At 31.2% G+C, this 15526-nt stretch overlaps 1 long non-coding RNA gene across 1 annotated transcript; it reads right to left on the reverse strand.

Annotated features, from left to right (window-relative positions):
- Window positions 1-9537: 9537 nt before the first annotated feature.
- On the reverse strand, window positions 9538-10979 carry LOC134704974 (uncharacterized). Its single transcript, XR_010105449.1, has 2 exons — window positions 10925-10979; window positions 9538-9759 (listed from the first exon to the last, which is right to left on the reverse strand). It is a non-coding gene; the product is annotated as an uncharacterized LOC134704974 (long non-coding RNA).
- Window positions 10980-15526: the final 4547 nt, after the last annotated feature.

Here is a 15526-nt window from a genome sequence, read left to right on the forward strand (position 1 = left end):
CATCATATTTGCTAACTTTAAAAAATCTTCTCCTCTAAAACTACTCAACCAAATTCAACCAAACTTCAACTGAATGATCAGTAGGGTGTATAAAATAATATTTTTGTTTTATTTTCTCTTTCATCATAAAACATGGCCGTCATGGCTAAAAATAGAACACAGTGTAAAATGCAGTTTTTGGCTTATATCTCAAAAACTCCAGCATTTAGAGCAAATAAGACAAGAAGTTAAAGTATTTATTAGGTCAAGGTCTACCTGTCCTGAAATTTTCAGCCAAATTGGGTAACTGTTTTTTCAGGTATAATGCCCCTGAATTGATGATTTTAAAGAAATTTTGCAGTTTTTGGTTATTATCTTGAATATTATTATAGATACAGATAAACTGTTAATAGCAAAAATGTTAAGCAAAGTAAGATCTACAAATAAGTCAATTTGACCAAAATTGTCAATTGACCCCTTAAGGAGTTATTGCCTTTTGAAAGACTTTTTTCACAATTTGTTCATCATGTTGACTTACTTTATAAATCTTCTCCTTTGAAACTGCTGTATCAATTTCAGCCAAACTTAGGCTTAATGAGTTTCAGAGTATCTAGTATAAATTTTATATCTTATTTCCTTGTGTCAAGAAACATAGCTCCTATGGCTAAAATAGAACATAGGAGGAAAATGATTTTTTTTTGCTTTTGAAGAAAATAGGACAATTCAAAGAACATTTAAATAAATTGAAAAGCGAAAATAATCATTGATGAGAGATTTAACCAAAAAAATTAAGGTGAGCGATTCAGGCACTTCAGAGCCTCTTGTTTAATCAAAGAATGGCAAATAGGTTTAAGCAAGATACTCATATTTGCAAAGGGCATATGAGACAGTAGGGGTCTAGGTGATGATTTTTTTTTATTATTCATTGATTTAGTGAAAACAACAATTTTCATCAAGGAAAGATGTTTTCCTTAAAATTTTAAAAGCCATTTTTTTTTTTATATATATTTATTTTAATTTGTAGTTTAAATTAATGATATTTTTCAATAAATTGTAAAAAAACATTTTTTTTTTAAATCATTCAGCAAAAAGATTTTGAGTTAAATACAATGTATCTTGAAAAGCAAGCCATTTTTTTCTTGTTTATTTGGAAAGTGCATACATACATGAAAATTGACTGTTTCAAAATTACAGGGTAAAAAAATTTCTGACATTATCAAATCTAGACAAAAACTGTTCAAATTGATGACTTGTAGAGTGGGGTGCTCATTTTCGCCATATCTTTCCATGTTTTCTTCAGTTTATGTTCACGTCTTAATGTTTGTGAAGTAAACTGATATTTCTATATGAAGATAACTTCAAAAGCAAAATATTCTTAGCTTGAAAACGTGTTTGTTTTGAGTAAAATCATCTGAAAAGTTGGATTAAAGGGTGTTTGAATTTTCCCAATTTTTTGTCAACGGGGACACATATTCGCCGTTTTTACATATCTATTTAAAACCAAATAATTGCAGCTTTAAACAATATTTATCAAATAAATTTCATTATAGACGAATAGCAGACATTTGAAAGATGTAAAAAACTGAAATTTAGGGGAATCAGTCAAAGAATTACTCAGGAATGCCTTTTTGAAATCGTTTTAGTCATTCAGGAAATTGGCTGAAAATCGTTGTCCATTTCTCGGTCCTTTGCCGTTAGAGCTGAAATTTAGTCTCATTTTCAAAAATAATCATATTTGTGATAAAAAAATAATTTAATGGCATATTTCTTCCATTTAAACCATCCTTTGAAGTTTTTACACCTCAAAATCATAAAACGGCGAAATTGTGTCCACGGCGAATATGAGCGCCCCACTCTATATATTAATAGAATATATTGAACAATATTTGAGTATTGCTGAATGTAATTAATGATTCAACTCAGTCAAAAAGGTTTAAAAGCTTTAAAGAAGATGCTTTTAAAATAAAAGAAGAATAATTGTACATTTTTTTTTGCATTTAATTGGAATACACATTGAGGTTAATCTTTTTAAAACTTGAGGGAATGCTTTTACCAATTTTATTCGTAGTTCTAAAGCATTTCTTATACATTGCATTTATTCATGAATTAGATTTCACATCAGCTTGAATGTTTATATTGTTTGATATTACATTTACTGATAGTGTTTTAAAATAAGTATACCAGTACATACTAGTTTGTATGGCATAACTAATCATATTAAAAATGAAGGTGCATTACATTGTACCATTGATATTTTAATAGCATAAAAGTGTATTAACATTGTTATTAAGCTTTAAGTTGTATTACCTTTGATATTAAGCATGAATGTGTATGACCATAGAGGACCTTAGTGGCAGAGAAGTCGAAGTCACTAGTCATCCAATAATGTTCCAACCCCTCTTTTGTCTTAATTGACAAGAACTGGCAGTTTTCATGGTCAAGGTCTAAATTATCTCTTGTCCACTATGATATAGTTTCGAGTCCTAAATTTCATGTAACCTTGACCTTTGACTTCAAGGTTAAAATAATAGATTAATTATGATATTTGTTCATCTGAGTGAGAACCTTTATAACATTTGACATACAAATTTAATATTTGACAAATTAAGTAAGTGTGAACATTACATTTGAGATAATATCTGAATTGGTCTTAGAATGACGATAAAGTGATAGAATTTTAGGGAAATCTTTCATGTACATGTACAACCTAAAAAACATATATGATATTGTATGCATTATAGTTTGACCCCTGGAGTAATCCCCCAGCTACCTCATGTATAAGGAAACTTGGAGTATCTTTCTTTCTATTGGGTGGGGTATAAACAAATTATCGTTTTTACCGTCTTCTGATTGGTTAAAATTATTAGTTCTATTTTCAATGTTGTCAATTTTGATGGCGACACGCCCACTCTGACTTGTGTATCAATACGCCAACATGTGTGTATGTTGTTATTATTAATATAAATAATATAAAAAGTTCTTAAGCCTTTTTTTTGATAGAAATTTATTAATAATGAATGGCAATAATTTATTTTGATTTTATTGAACCATAATGGTTCAATAAATTCAAAATAGATAATAGCCATTCATAAAATATACTGATAAATCTTTTAATTTTACTTTTTACTAATTATTTATGTATTGTTGTTTGTGATGTATTATTTTTAGCAGTGGCGTTACTGGTTAAAATTACTTAATTATCTGTTATGTAGATTTTTTGTTCTTTTAATTCTCTCATCATTTACATATCAAGTTTAAACTATATTGATACATTCCTAATATATTGTGTTATTTATTAATAAATAAAATGTATTTTTTATAATTTTAATGTAATACTTAAAAATTGTATGATCTCATTAAAGTTTGTGCCAAAGTTAAGATTTGTTTATTGTTATAATTTCCACATCATAAGGTTATTGTTCCTGTCACAAATTGGTTTGGGAACTCGACTCAGAAACTCTGATATCCTTCAAACATTGTCAGAAATCTTTAAATACATCCTCATAAATTTTTATAGAAATTATAAATATTTGTATCAACTATTTGATACAAATTCAATAATTCAGGGCTGATACTTTGTTTTTGGGTGAGTTCAGCCTGAGGTAAGAGTAAATTATATAGGAATCGTATATGCCCTTGGATATATTTATGCAAGATTATGCAGACAATTTATATGTAAAAGTTCTTGCAAGTCAAAAGTTTACCTCAGAAATGCCCCAAAGGGTATCATAAGCTCAGGAGTCATTACTTCAGTGCTGACACGATTTATAACAAATCTTTCTAAAATGTCTGTTTATAGATATTGAAATTATAAAGACACTAAGGTTTCAACTACCTCAGGCAAAGATGACCTTAGAAGGATTTAGCTATTTGTTAGGTTTTTTATTTGTCATATTGCTCTTCAACTGTTTTGGTTCTTATACAACTTCGGCTTCCAAATTATTGGCTCTGAGCAATCCTGATGAAAGTAAATCCAGAAAAGCATTTTAAATGCATGAAATTATTTTACATGTTGTTTTCATTTATGATGACACTTGTAAATGTAAATGTTCTGAAAAAATAAATTGTATCCATATGTGTTCTAGCACCATTATTTCTCATAGATGTTAGACAAAAATCATGTCAAATGTTAACATCAGTAATATCCCACCCAAATTGAATGGTCAGCAGTTTGGTTCAGGTCACATCAACAAAGGAAAGACTGAGATTGGGTTATATATATTGAAGCGTACGTCAAATATTCACCCAAACTATATTGATAATACCCCTTTGGAAAGAATAAGACACCAGTTGGTCACAATACCTATGTTCCACCATTTGACATAAACTGACAGCAGATTTTGGAGTTGTAACAAAAAGATATATAAGAAAAGCATAAACGATGTTTGGATGGCAGAACATATTGAAAATGACATTGTGTTAATTCTAGTGTTGCAATTTAGGCAATATGCTCATCTCATACATTTATATCAACCGCTAAAGTTTGCAATTCATCTTATTTTTATATTGGTGAGTTTTATTTTCAAATTCTTGTTTATTTATTTTAGTTTTTATAATTAAACTCATAAGTCCAAATTATTAACTGACAACGCCATGGCTAAAAACGAAAAAGACCACCAGACTAACAATAGTACACAAAACACAACATAGAAAACTACAGACTACGCAACACCAACTCCACCAAAAACTTTGCTCTGGAAAGATAAGCAGATCCAGCTTCACACACGGCAACCGTTCTGTTGCTCTATTAAGTCTAAGGCAATGCCTAAGTCAAAAGAGGACAGGCTTGTTGTGACGAAATGAGAAACATATCTGCTTTCATCTTTGAAATGGATATCCCATTATATAATACACTTTTTCATGAAATGATATACACTTCTACAGAAGTTTTTATGTCACAGTTAGAGCTTATTATTGTAAGTCATCATTTTGTTAAAAATTCATGACAATGACATTAGCTAACTGGAACTGGATGGTACATATTAAATTTTAATCTCACAGCACTCACTTCATACTAACAACCTTTCACTTGAGCAATTTGCTAAAATATTCTACCAGTTGATGAGTTAGTTGGCGAAATATTCTAACTGCAATTTGGTAAACTGTTTGAGCCATTGCTATTGTGGAACCACAAATGTTACTGGATAAGCACGGTAATAAAGCGAAAAAGGAAAGCAATACTAGACTCCAAAGATACTGCAAGACCTTTCATATGCTACAGTATATAGTATAACGGAACATATTAGTCTAAACATGAATACATACACTGAAACGTTTCGTCTGCATTACTGTTTAATGAATTACTTTTATTTAGTCATTGAGATCATGGTGTTTACGACCGTCAAATTAACAAATCAGTTAAACGTAATTACTTTAGTACTAGCTGAGAAATATATGAATATATATATATGTCTCTGGTACATGTACTGGAAGTTTCGCCTTCAAACTCCTTTTTATCACATATAAAAACACCTCATTTCTAATAAAGATAACTATACCTTCATGTCATACTTTTAAGAGATAAATGAGGTCGACATTTTAGACATAAAAGGTGGGTTTTTGGATATAACTATCATTTAGACAGACATACATAACTTGTTTACTTTAAAAAATAACACGCGTGGAATTTGTAAAATCATTTGGAAATATCTTCTTTACAAAAAACATGATTTATTTTGTGTACTAATTCTCATAAAAATCATTTTTTCAAATCGGTTTTAAAAATTTATTAGCATGCACTTGTTTTCTAGCTGATCATAATTATTATCAGTCAAAAATGCATCTTTTTTGGCAAATGTCCTTATTGACTTTATACTGTCCAGTGCTTCAACTTTATAACAGATGGGTTCGAGACAGTCAGCAAGGTTAGAAGTTCATAAAAATTACACGAAAAAACACGCAAAAAGTTAGTAATAACGTAATGGAGTCAAACTAAGGTAACTCTCTGAGTGTTAACATAAACGACCAAACCATAGATAGTCTCTTACCGTTTACAGATCAAACCATTCTTATATAGCAAGGTAAATATGAATAACTGAAGTTACTTGTTAAAAGTTAATTAGACACCAACCCAACATAACTAAAAATAAATAATGATATATATGACCGTGTGGAATGATTAAAAATATCCAAGATGTCAAACTTTAATCACAATAGGGTGGCAAGTTCTAGAACTAAATGGTTATTAATATCTGCTTCAGTTTTCTTAGAAATCTTTCACCTTATTGACTATTCTGAGAAAAGCAATCGTCTTTCGTTTTTAAAATTTCAATGTTTTTTTATTTATTTAAAATAATGAAATTTTAATTGTTAATACCAAGCAATCCTTTTTCAGATGGGAATGTCACACTGGTGTTTGTTTTGTATTATTTATTTGATTTCATTAAAACATGTTCATATGGAAAGGACTATTGGAAAATTAGGTAAGTTTCAACAATTTAACTAGCGCTCATGCATGCATCATTCTATTAACTGTATGATATACAAAGAGAAATATAACCAATTACCCTTTTATTTATTTCGTGACCAAGTCCTTTCAATCATGGACAAATCCAGAAACTCTTTTCCATTTGGGATGGGGAGGGACTCGAAGGAAAATAAAAGAATTACCAGGGGATTTTTTAAGCAATGAAGCAGTAAGTCGACGTTTTTTTAACATTGAATATTTTGGGACGACTGAGAGGAACATTAAATGCAGCGTGGTCTTGATCTGTTTGAAAACAAATTTATTTGAGTTATTTCGCCTGAAATCGGAGTGGACCTTTTTATTTTTTAATAACAGACTTTTATAAATTAATGTTGCCTTCATTAGAAGATATGTAGTCAGTCGTAAGCATCCTCTTAATGCGCTGCCTTGGATCACAGAGGTCTCGGTTCATGCTTTCTGCATGGTTACAATAACAGAAAATACTGCACTTACATATGTACGTTATATTATATTTTTACACCCACTACCTTGCTAAATGTTATATTTGGAATCAACTTTTGATAACCGACAGTGTAATAAATTGATGAGAAAGTGGAAATGATATCTAAAAAATACCCAGTAATGAGAAAGTGCACGTGGGCATGACATCTAAAAAAAATACATAGTTATGAGAAAGCAGGTATTCCATCTTCATAATATCTCATGATAAGAAAGTGGGCATGATATTTACAGAGTACCTCGTAATGTAAAAGTGAGCATGATATCTATAGAATATATTGCAAGTACACTTGATATCTGTATATAATATCTCGTAATTAGAAAGTGAGTATTACATCTGCACGATACCTCGTATTGAGTAAGTGGGCATTACATCTGCACGATACATCGTATTAAGTAAGTGAGCATGGTATCTTCAGAAAGCATGGTAGTGAGAAAGAGACTATGCCATGATATCTCGATGATACCTCGTACTGAGAAAGTGGTAAATGCCAAAGACATCAGCATGATACCTCGTATTCAGTAAGTTAGCATGGTATCTTCAGAAAACATGGTAATGAGAAATAGACTATGCCATGATATCTCGATGATACCTCGTACTGAGAAAGTGGTAAATGTCAAACAAATCAGCATAATACCTCGTATTGAGTAAGTGACTGAACATGATATTTGCAGAAAACATGGTAATGAGAAAGTGAGCATCATATATCTCGATAATACCTCGTAATAATAAAGTGATTATAGCATCTGCTTATTGCTTCGTAATGAAATAATGAACATGATACCTCAATAATATCTCGTAATGAGAAAGTGAGTAGGACATCTGCATAATGCCTCGTAATTAGAAAATTAGCATAATATCTGCATAATACCTCGTTGTAAGAGAGTTGGTATGACATTAGCATACCTCTTAATGCGAAAGTGAAAATGATATCTGTAGAAAACCTCGTAATGAGAAGTGGTAATAATATCTGCAGAATACTTCGTATTGATAAACTGAGTATGTAACCTGAAGAGCTGGGAGCTTATTTGGATCAAATAAAACATATTCTTACTGTTGTATTACAACTTCCCTGAATCTGTTACTTGTAATTAGTGTTGAAACTTTAGGTCACGAATGATCAAATTGTAATCGGTGATTCCTAATGACAGGTTTTGATTATTTACAGCCTTGCCTACTTTGATATTACAGTTGAGTACGCACACCTCAGCATTTGATATGTATAGGTATATCAAAGCGTCCATTGCTCCGACCTATCGGACGTCAGGCTACATACAGAACCCGCTGGACTGCACTCAGCAGCTTACGGATTTAGATGCAGCATGGAGAACTTGCCTGGCCATTACTTTAGGGCCATTATGTGTCAGCAACCCCAGCTGTATTATCTTACAGCCAAACGGAATGCCGTGTGTTTTTGATATCAGTACATTTCAAGCTACACCATAAGTATCTTGGGTACCAGGATAACATATGATTCAGATAGTGCATTATCATAGTTTGCTTCTATTATGTAATGGAATATTATTAGATTCAATAAAAATAATTTTATTGTTAACTGATTGATTTAGTATAAAATTAAAGATTTTCAGTTTTGTTTGGAAGACTGGCGATTTCAAATGTAAAGTAAAGTTAGTATGACTGCTTAGACTACTACTAATGGTGTCAGACCATCTATTCACTAACACTATTTATGTTTTGCAGTTGTTAAGTTTGCAAACTAAACTATTCCCCCTTCTTTTGTTTTTCGTGTCATTATTTATGAAAATTAATAAATTCAGGGTTTTGTTTTCACTGATAGTCAAATCTAAAGTATGTGGATCTATACTCATCCATAAGCAGACGAGAAAGAGGAAGGCATCGTCCATATATATGTATATATAAAAGATGTGGTATGGTTGCCGATATATCATCTCTTCGCAAGAGACCAAATGACACAGAAATTATCATCTATAGGTCATCGTACGGCCTTCAACAGTGAACAAAAAACTCATATCGCATACATAGTCAACTATAAAAGGCCCCAAAATGACAAATGTAAAACAATTCAAACGAGAAAACTAAAGTCCTAATTAATGTTTGAAAAAAAGTAATGAACAAAAAACTAATATGGAACACAGCAACAAACGCCAACCACCGAATTACAGGCTCCTGACTGAGACAAGCACATATACACACAGAATGTTAAGGGGTTAAACATGTAAGCGGGATCCCAAGCCTTCCCATAATCTGGGACAGTGGTGTAACAGTACAACATTATGAAGTAAGATTGTTGCTAAGACCTCCTTTTTATTCATTGATTGAAATTAACATTGCATTGAATGGAGAGGTTTTACAATTTATGAGGGACCAATATAAACAATGGCCCCTTTCATCGCGTTGACATTGCATATCATACTACCTATTTTGAAATGACAAGGAGGTTTGGCAAGATTGCTTAAGTGAATATCTATTTGTTAATTCCAAAAGAAAAAGACAAAAACAATAACAGGTCAACAAAATTTGGTTTATATAATTCCGTAAAATTGTGAACTGGAGGTTTTTATCCTTTTTTTTTATTCTGCTTTCAGTGTGTGTGTTCAAATTAAAACCCATCAAGTTCATATCTTTTTTATATACTTAAATGACAAATAAATCAGAATTTCATTTTATTTCACACTGTTCAAATCCAAGAAACAGATATATTGACCAAAGACGCATGACGGATTCAGATTACACTCAGCTTGATCTAGGATGCTAGTGCATGTTTCCCATGCCATGTTCCTCTCTTCCAAACTTTGATTACATGTTTTACAGAATTTCATGACAGGCACAGCAGGTGGATTCGGAGGAAATGCCATTGCAAGATGAAACAAAACTGCAATAAATAAACTAGATTAAAAAATGTCAAGTGAAAATGGCAGCGAAAAGTTTCGAGAAATAGCAATTATATGACAAATTATGGAACTTTTTTTTATATTTAGATATAGGAAGATGTAGTGTGAGTGCACGTGCCAATTAGACAACTGTCCATCCAAATTACAATTTATAAAAGTAAACCATTATAGGTCAATGTACGGCCTTCAACACGGAGTCTTGGCTCAGACCGAACAATAAGCTATAAAGGGTCATTTGCATATTTTCTATGCATTTACAATTATTTCAATTTTATTTCGGAATTGATAAAATACTTCATTGCTCTGCTTACATAAAATATTACATAATAACCCATAGGATCGTCAAATTACGTACCTTTTTTAAAAATCTTAGTATATTCTGTATAATTCATTTCTTGATAACATTATTGTATCTTATTTTTAGAGAGAGAAAAAAATGACTAATTTACCCATAAAACAAACATTTAAATATTTCTCAGTGTTGTCCTGTGTTTGAATATGTTTGTTAGCTTTTTGGTCATGAATGTTTGTCTCTAATATTTAATTAACTGTGCATTTGTATTCAGATATCGCAGATCAAATTTATTCTTTCATTGTTTAATCATACGTTTTTTTATTGAGTTAAGTCTGCCAATTGATATTTTATCGTGTGTTTTTCTATGTTGTGATGTTATGCTATTGTTTTAGAAAAAGGTAGAAGGTTTGGATCCATTAAAACGTTTAATCCCGCTGCAAATGTTTGCACCTGTCCTAAGTCAGGAATCTGATGTACAGTAGTTGTCGTTTGTTTATGTAACATATACGTGTTTCTCGTTTCTCGTTTTGTTTTTATAGATTAGACCGTTGGTTTTCCCGTTTGAATGGTTTTACATTAGTAATTTTGGGGCCCTTTATAGCTTGTTGTTCGGTGTGAGCCAAGGCTCCGTGTTGAAGGCCGTACTTTAACCTAATGGTTTACTTTTTAAATTATTATTTGGATGGAGAGTTGTCTCATTGGCACTCACACCACATCTTCCTATATCTAATTACCAGTTATCTCTCAGAATTCAACATTTATTTAATGTATACTAATTTGAATGCATAACAAAATATGCGTTTTTATTTCAGTAACAGACTCAAATTTGTTTATTCAAAGAATATACTAACCGCAAAACATGATGCTGAAAACAAGTTTTGAACCCATCTTGCATTTAACTATACTGAAAATAGATAGTGATAACACGATGCAAATAAATCACATACAGTGAATATAAAATATGTTCTTTAAAGTTTGAATACCACTCATATCTGAAATCCTAGATACAGAATGTAGAACAATATGAATGAATGAATGAATGATTTATTATAGTGCAACCTGTATATATACAATAGATACATATCAATACAATATTACATTACAGCCAGCCAGATAGGCTTACGATGCACTGACAAATTAAAGTTCAAAATTTTGAAAAATAGATAACACATAGTTTTGGACGAATGTCTAAATTATTAGAAATTCAACAGTTCAAGTAAAATAGTTAAATAATTTCTCTTCTGATACGATCACAGTCCAAGATAAAGTTCGCTATACTTTTGTTGTTGTTAGATAACAGTTCATATAAGGCAGCATTTGGAGGAAGTTCATTTATGCGTAGAGGATAAGCAGGATCTGGTGATATTGAAGTAAATAATTTATTTCTCAAAACAGAGTAACGATCACAGTACAGGATGAAGTGTTGCTCATCTTCAATAGATCCAGAATTGCACATTTTACATACTCTTTGTTCGATTGGAATGTTTCTATATGTAATATCACACGCATCACAGATAAAACAATATAACATACTTGAAAAATCCAAACAAGCATACAAATAAATATATCAAAGATGTCAAACCACATACAGACCCCTACAATAGTTGTTGCAAGGGTTCTTAATGTTTAAAGGCGTGGGACTCTCTTTACACGAGGCATCGGATTTAATGTCCCCATTCCCAGTGAGGCTCAACATACGACTCAAAACTCTATATTAGCATATATATAAGGTTAAATAATAATGAATATTTGTTCTTAGTTTGAAGTTGTTTAAATGACCCGAAATCGTAGAAAACTTCCTTCTCTCAAAACGCTAATCTGATACGAGACCGGACTGACGGACAAATGTATTTGCGCATTTTTTAGACAGGACACACGAAAATTGCAATGCTCAGTAAAAGACGGACACCACCCGAAAAATGACCAGTAGTCTTTTACTCTAAACAGAAATGCACGGAAGTAAACAAGAAACAAAACCTAGGCATATAAAAAGTAAAATAACAAATTACCAAACTCCGAGGAATATTCTAAATGGTAATTCCCTAAGCAAATGGCAAAATTAGAAGCTCAAACACATCAAACGAATGGACAACAACTGTCATATTCCATACTTGGTACAGGCATTTTCTTATGTAGAACCTGTAAAAAGCTTTATTGATAGCGCGTTAAAAAAAACTCTCACTTGTATGACAGTCGTTTAAACTTCCATTATATTGACAACCATGTCAGATGTTTCATACGGTTGTTAATTTTCTGCAGCATCTGTTTTTTTTTATATTGCCGGCTAGTCAAATCCAGTATTTAGTAAATCAAATGTGAGCATTAATCATTTCATGCTAAATATACTAAATGTTTTTAAAGTGTTGATGGAATTGTGGTTTTAACCAATACCATTTTCATTAATGATGACTTTTATCAGGAAATTTTTCTATAAAGGAAACATCTCTTTACAATATTAATAACTGTATGACTTTGAATGTGATTATGTTATAACTGTTTTAAAAAAAATCTTCAACGTTTCAAAAACAAATAACAAAACACTTACCACTGATTTTAGATAAGAATCCACTTTTGACTTGATGCGCAAGTACTGTTTATAAGAATAAGATGTGTATACAATGAACAAGCAATGTTAATTTAATAATTGTTTTACTTGACTGACGTTTGATTGACGTGATCATCAACAAGCAAAATATATATATAAGTAACAGATTCTCATTTGAATATCGACTTACAATGTTTAAGCTGTTCGTTATATTTCAGTTTATTGTATTAGTTCCAACAGATTTTAAACAAACATATCTCTTTAATATATTTGTTTGAGGATTTCTTTTCAGACTTCATGGTAGAGGTCTTTTTTTTTTTTTTTTTAAAGTTAAGTGGTACGCTTGAGCCAACAATTTAAATCAACTTTTGAGTACCACAAATTATTTTAATTCTGTTTCACGTAAATAGTTATAAGTAGTGATGGAAATGACACCGAACAGAGTTATAGTGTTATCTTATAAAAAGTTTTTAAAAGTTACTTGGACTGTTATAATCTTTTCGCCTGTTAAATAAAACAACGAATTGAAGTATCCATATTTATTTTTAGAGTTAAACTCGTAATTATATGCACCTTTTCCAAACAAAAACGTTCCAATATCAATGGTGTTTGTTCATATTTTAAAGATCATTGACCAGAGATGTTCATTTGTTATATATCATAATGGGCAGTAAAGAAAGTAATGGATGGTATCTTCAACAGATTCATCGCATGATAATTTAGAACCATTCACTAAATGCATGTTATTTATATCAACAGTAAGGGAACTTCATTGGTGCCTTTGTCTTGATTGCAATAAATGTTAGATTTTCTGCAAATCACATTCACTCAGAAACCAAACATCACAATAAAAGTTACATTTTACTTACTGTTCGTAATTTCAATTGTGTAACTTTTACGTATTTGGCATTTTAAGATATTCAGTGGTATTTTAGATTTAAAATGCGTATTTTGTTTAGAACAAATGTGTTACCTATCAAGTCAAGGTTTCTCACGCCTTCGTGCAATTAAAACCTTCATTTTACGCATTTTCTTTCCAAAGTGTATGTTTGTAACTAGAACCCGATTTTAAACGGGATGTTAAATCAATTGAATAAATTTGTAAATCGTATACAGGTTCGTTATGAGGACATGGTAACCCTTTTGGAACATTATCTGCTTTTGTATATATTAACATTAAATTTATAATCAATGCAATTTACTGGAAAAAAAATCCCGAAAATAAAATAGTTTACATATTACACTGCAATTGCACATTCCAAAACGAAATTGATTGCAATGGTATTGTCGGTTTAATGTCTATAACGATTATTCAATGCAACGAAGAACAGTCCTGAGGGAAATATTACCAAATTATACACCTAAGTGGGCAAAGAAATCTTATAACTGTCAATCTAAACTTGAAAAACACAAACAAATAGGTAATTCACATATATCAACATACAACATAATTATATAAAATTAATATTCATTCTAGAAACCTTGGTCATTGAAAAAGAAAATCTATGCCACATATCTGAATAATGCAAGTCTTTATATGTTATATTGTTTAATCAAATAACTGGGAGTGGTTCAGCTAAAAAGCAGGTTGACAGAGAATTTTCGAAAGTACATTGTGGATTCGTCATACTGTTACATGCAGCTTCTCCTTCAGTTGCAGCACAGGTTAACCATTGTTGATTCCGGTCAATCACGGGTTGCATGCAGTTTTCCTCAGGAGGTGGTGTGGTTGTCTTAGATGGCCAACGACAGTATGCTGAGGTCAAATCAACCATGCTTGAATCTGTAGAGTAAGACTTACATCAATTGAAATACAAATATTCTGTAAATCTTCCACATATATCAAATTAGTTTATTGGTTGTCTTTTGTTAAAGTGGTTCTCAAGTGTTCCTCGTTTTCGCTTATATACAGATTAGAGCGTTGGTTTTTCCCGAACCAAATTGTTTTACATTTGTCATTTTGGGGCTCTTTATAGCTTGTTGTTCGATGTGAGCCAAAGATCCGTGTGAAAAGTCGTACTTTGACCTAAATATAAATTACACATTGTGGATGGCGAGTTGTCTCATTGGAACATAATACCACATCTTCTAACTTCTAGTTACTTAGTTTGTTGGAATGACATTTTAAAATTAGACAACAATTCTTGTGATAGTTTAACTACATGTATATAGTTAGCTAAGACCTAAGACACACGAGTAAAATTAATCTTATTTTCATGATTCATTTAAGCCGCTTACTATAAATTATGAAGACAACAAATACGTTGATAATCAGGAATTTTCCTGAAAACAGAAGAAATATGGTTAGTTTAAAACAAAAAAAATGTTTCAGTGTTAATGTAAATATGTAAATGATTTTCAGAAAGTTTATCACCAAAAACATACATTTGAAAATTGCAAAGTTGATAAGAACTATTACGCCTTTTAAGGAAAATCATCCGTTTAATGTCTTCCATTTTGACACAATGATTTCATCTGGAAGTCGGTTTGTAGTAAACTGATAGATTGGCATATTGTTTGTGTCGGTTGTTAGCAGACTTTTTTTTTTATTGCTAGTGCATTTGTAGACCTGCTTGGTGTTTTTGGTCAATTGCTAATAGTAGACTTTCAGATTTGCAAGATGTTTTTCCAGTTGCTAGTACGCTTGCCGATCCGCAAGCCGTGTATTTGTCAGTTTCTAGAACACTTGTAGATTCGTAAAGTGTTTTTGTCAGTTGTAAGTCCATATATAGATCTGCTGGATGTTTTTGTCAGTTGTTTGTGCACTTGTTGATCTGAAAGATGTTCTGTTAGTTGTTAGTGCATATGAAGATTCCTGTCTTTCTATCATTTGATTAGACTATGCTTCATAAAGAGTATTAGTGTGGTAATGAGGGTTGGATACAATATTTCAAAAGTTAACATACGC

Source organism: Mytilus trossulus, chromosome 2 (genome assembly GCF_036588685.1).
Source record: "Mytilus trossulus isolate FHL-02 chromosome 2, PNRI_Mtr1.1.1.hap1, whole genome shotgun sequence".
NCBI lineage: Eukaryota > Metazoa > Mollusca > Bivalvia > Mytilida > Mytilidae > Mytilus > Mytilus trossulus.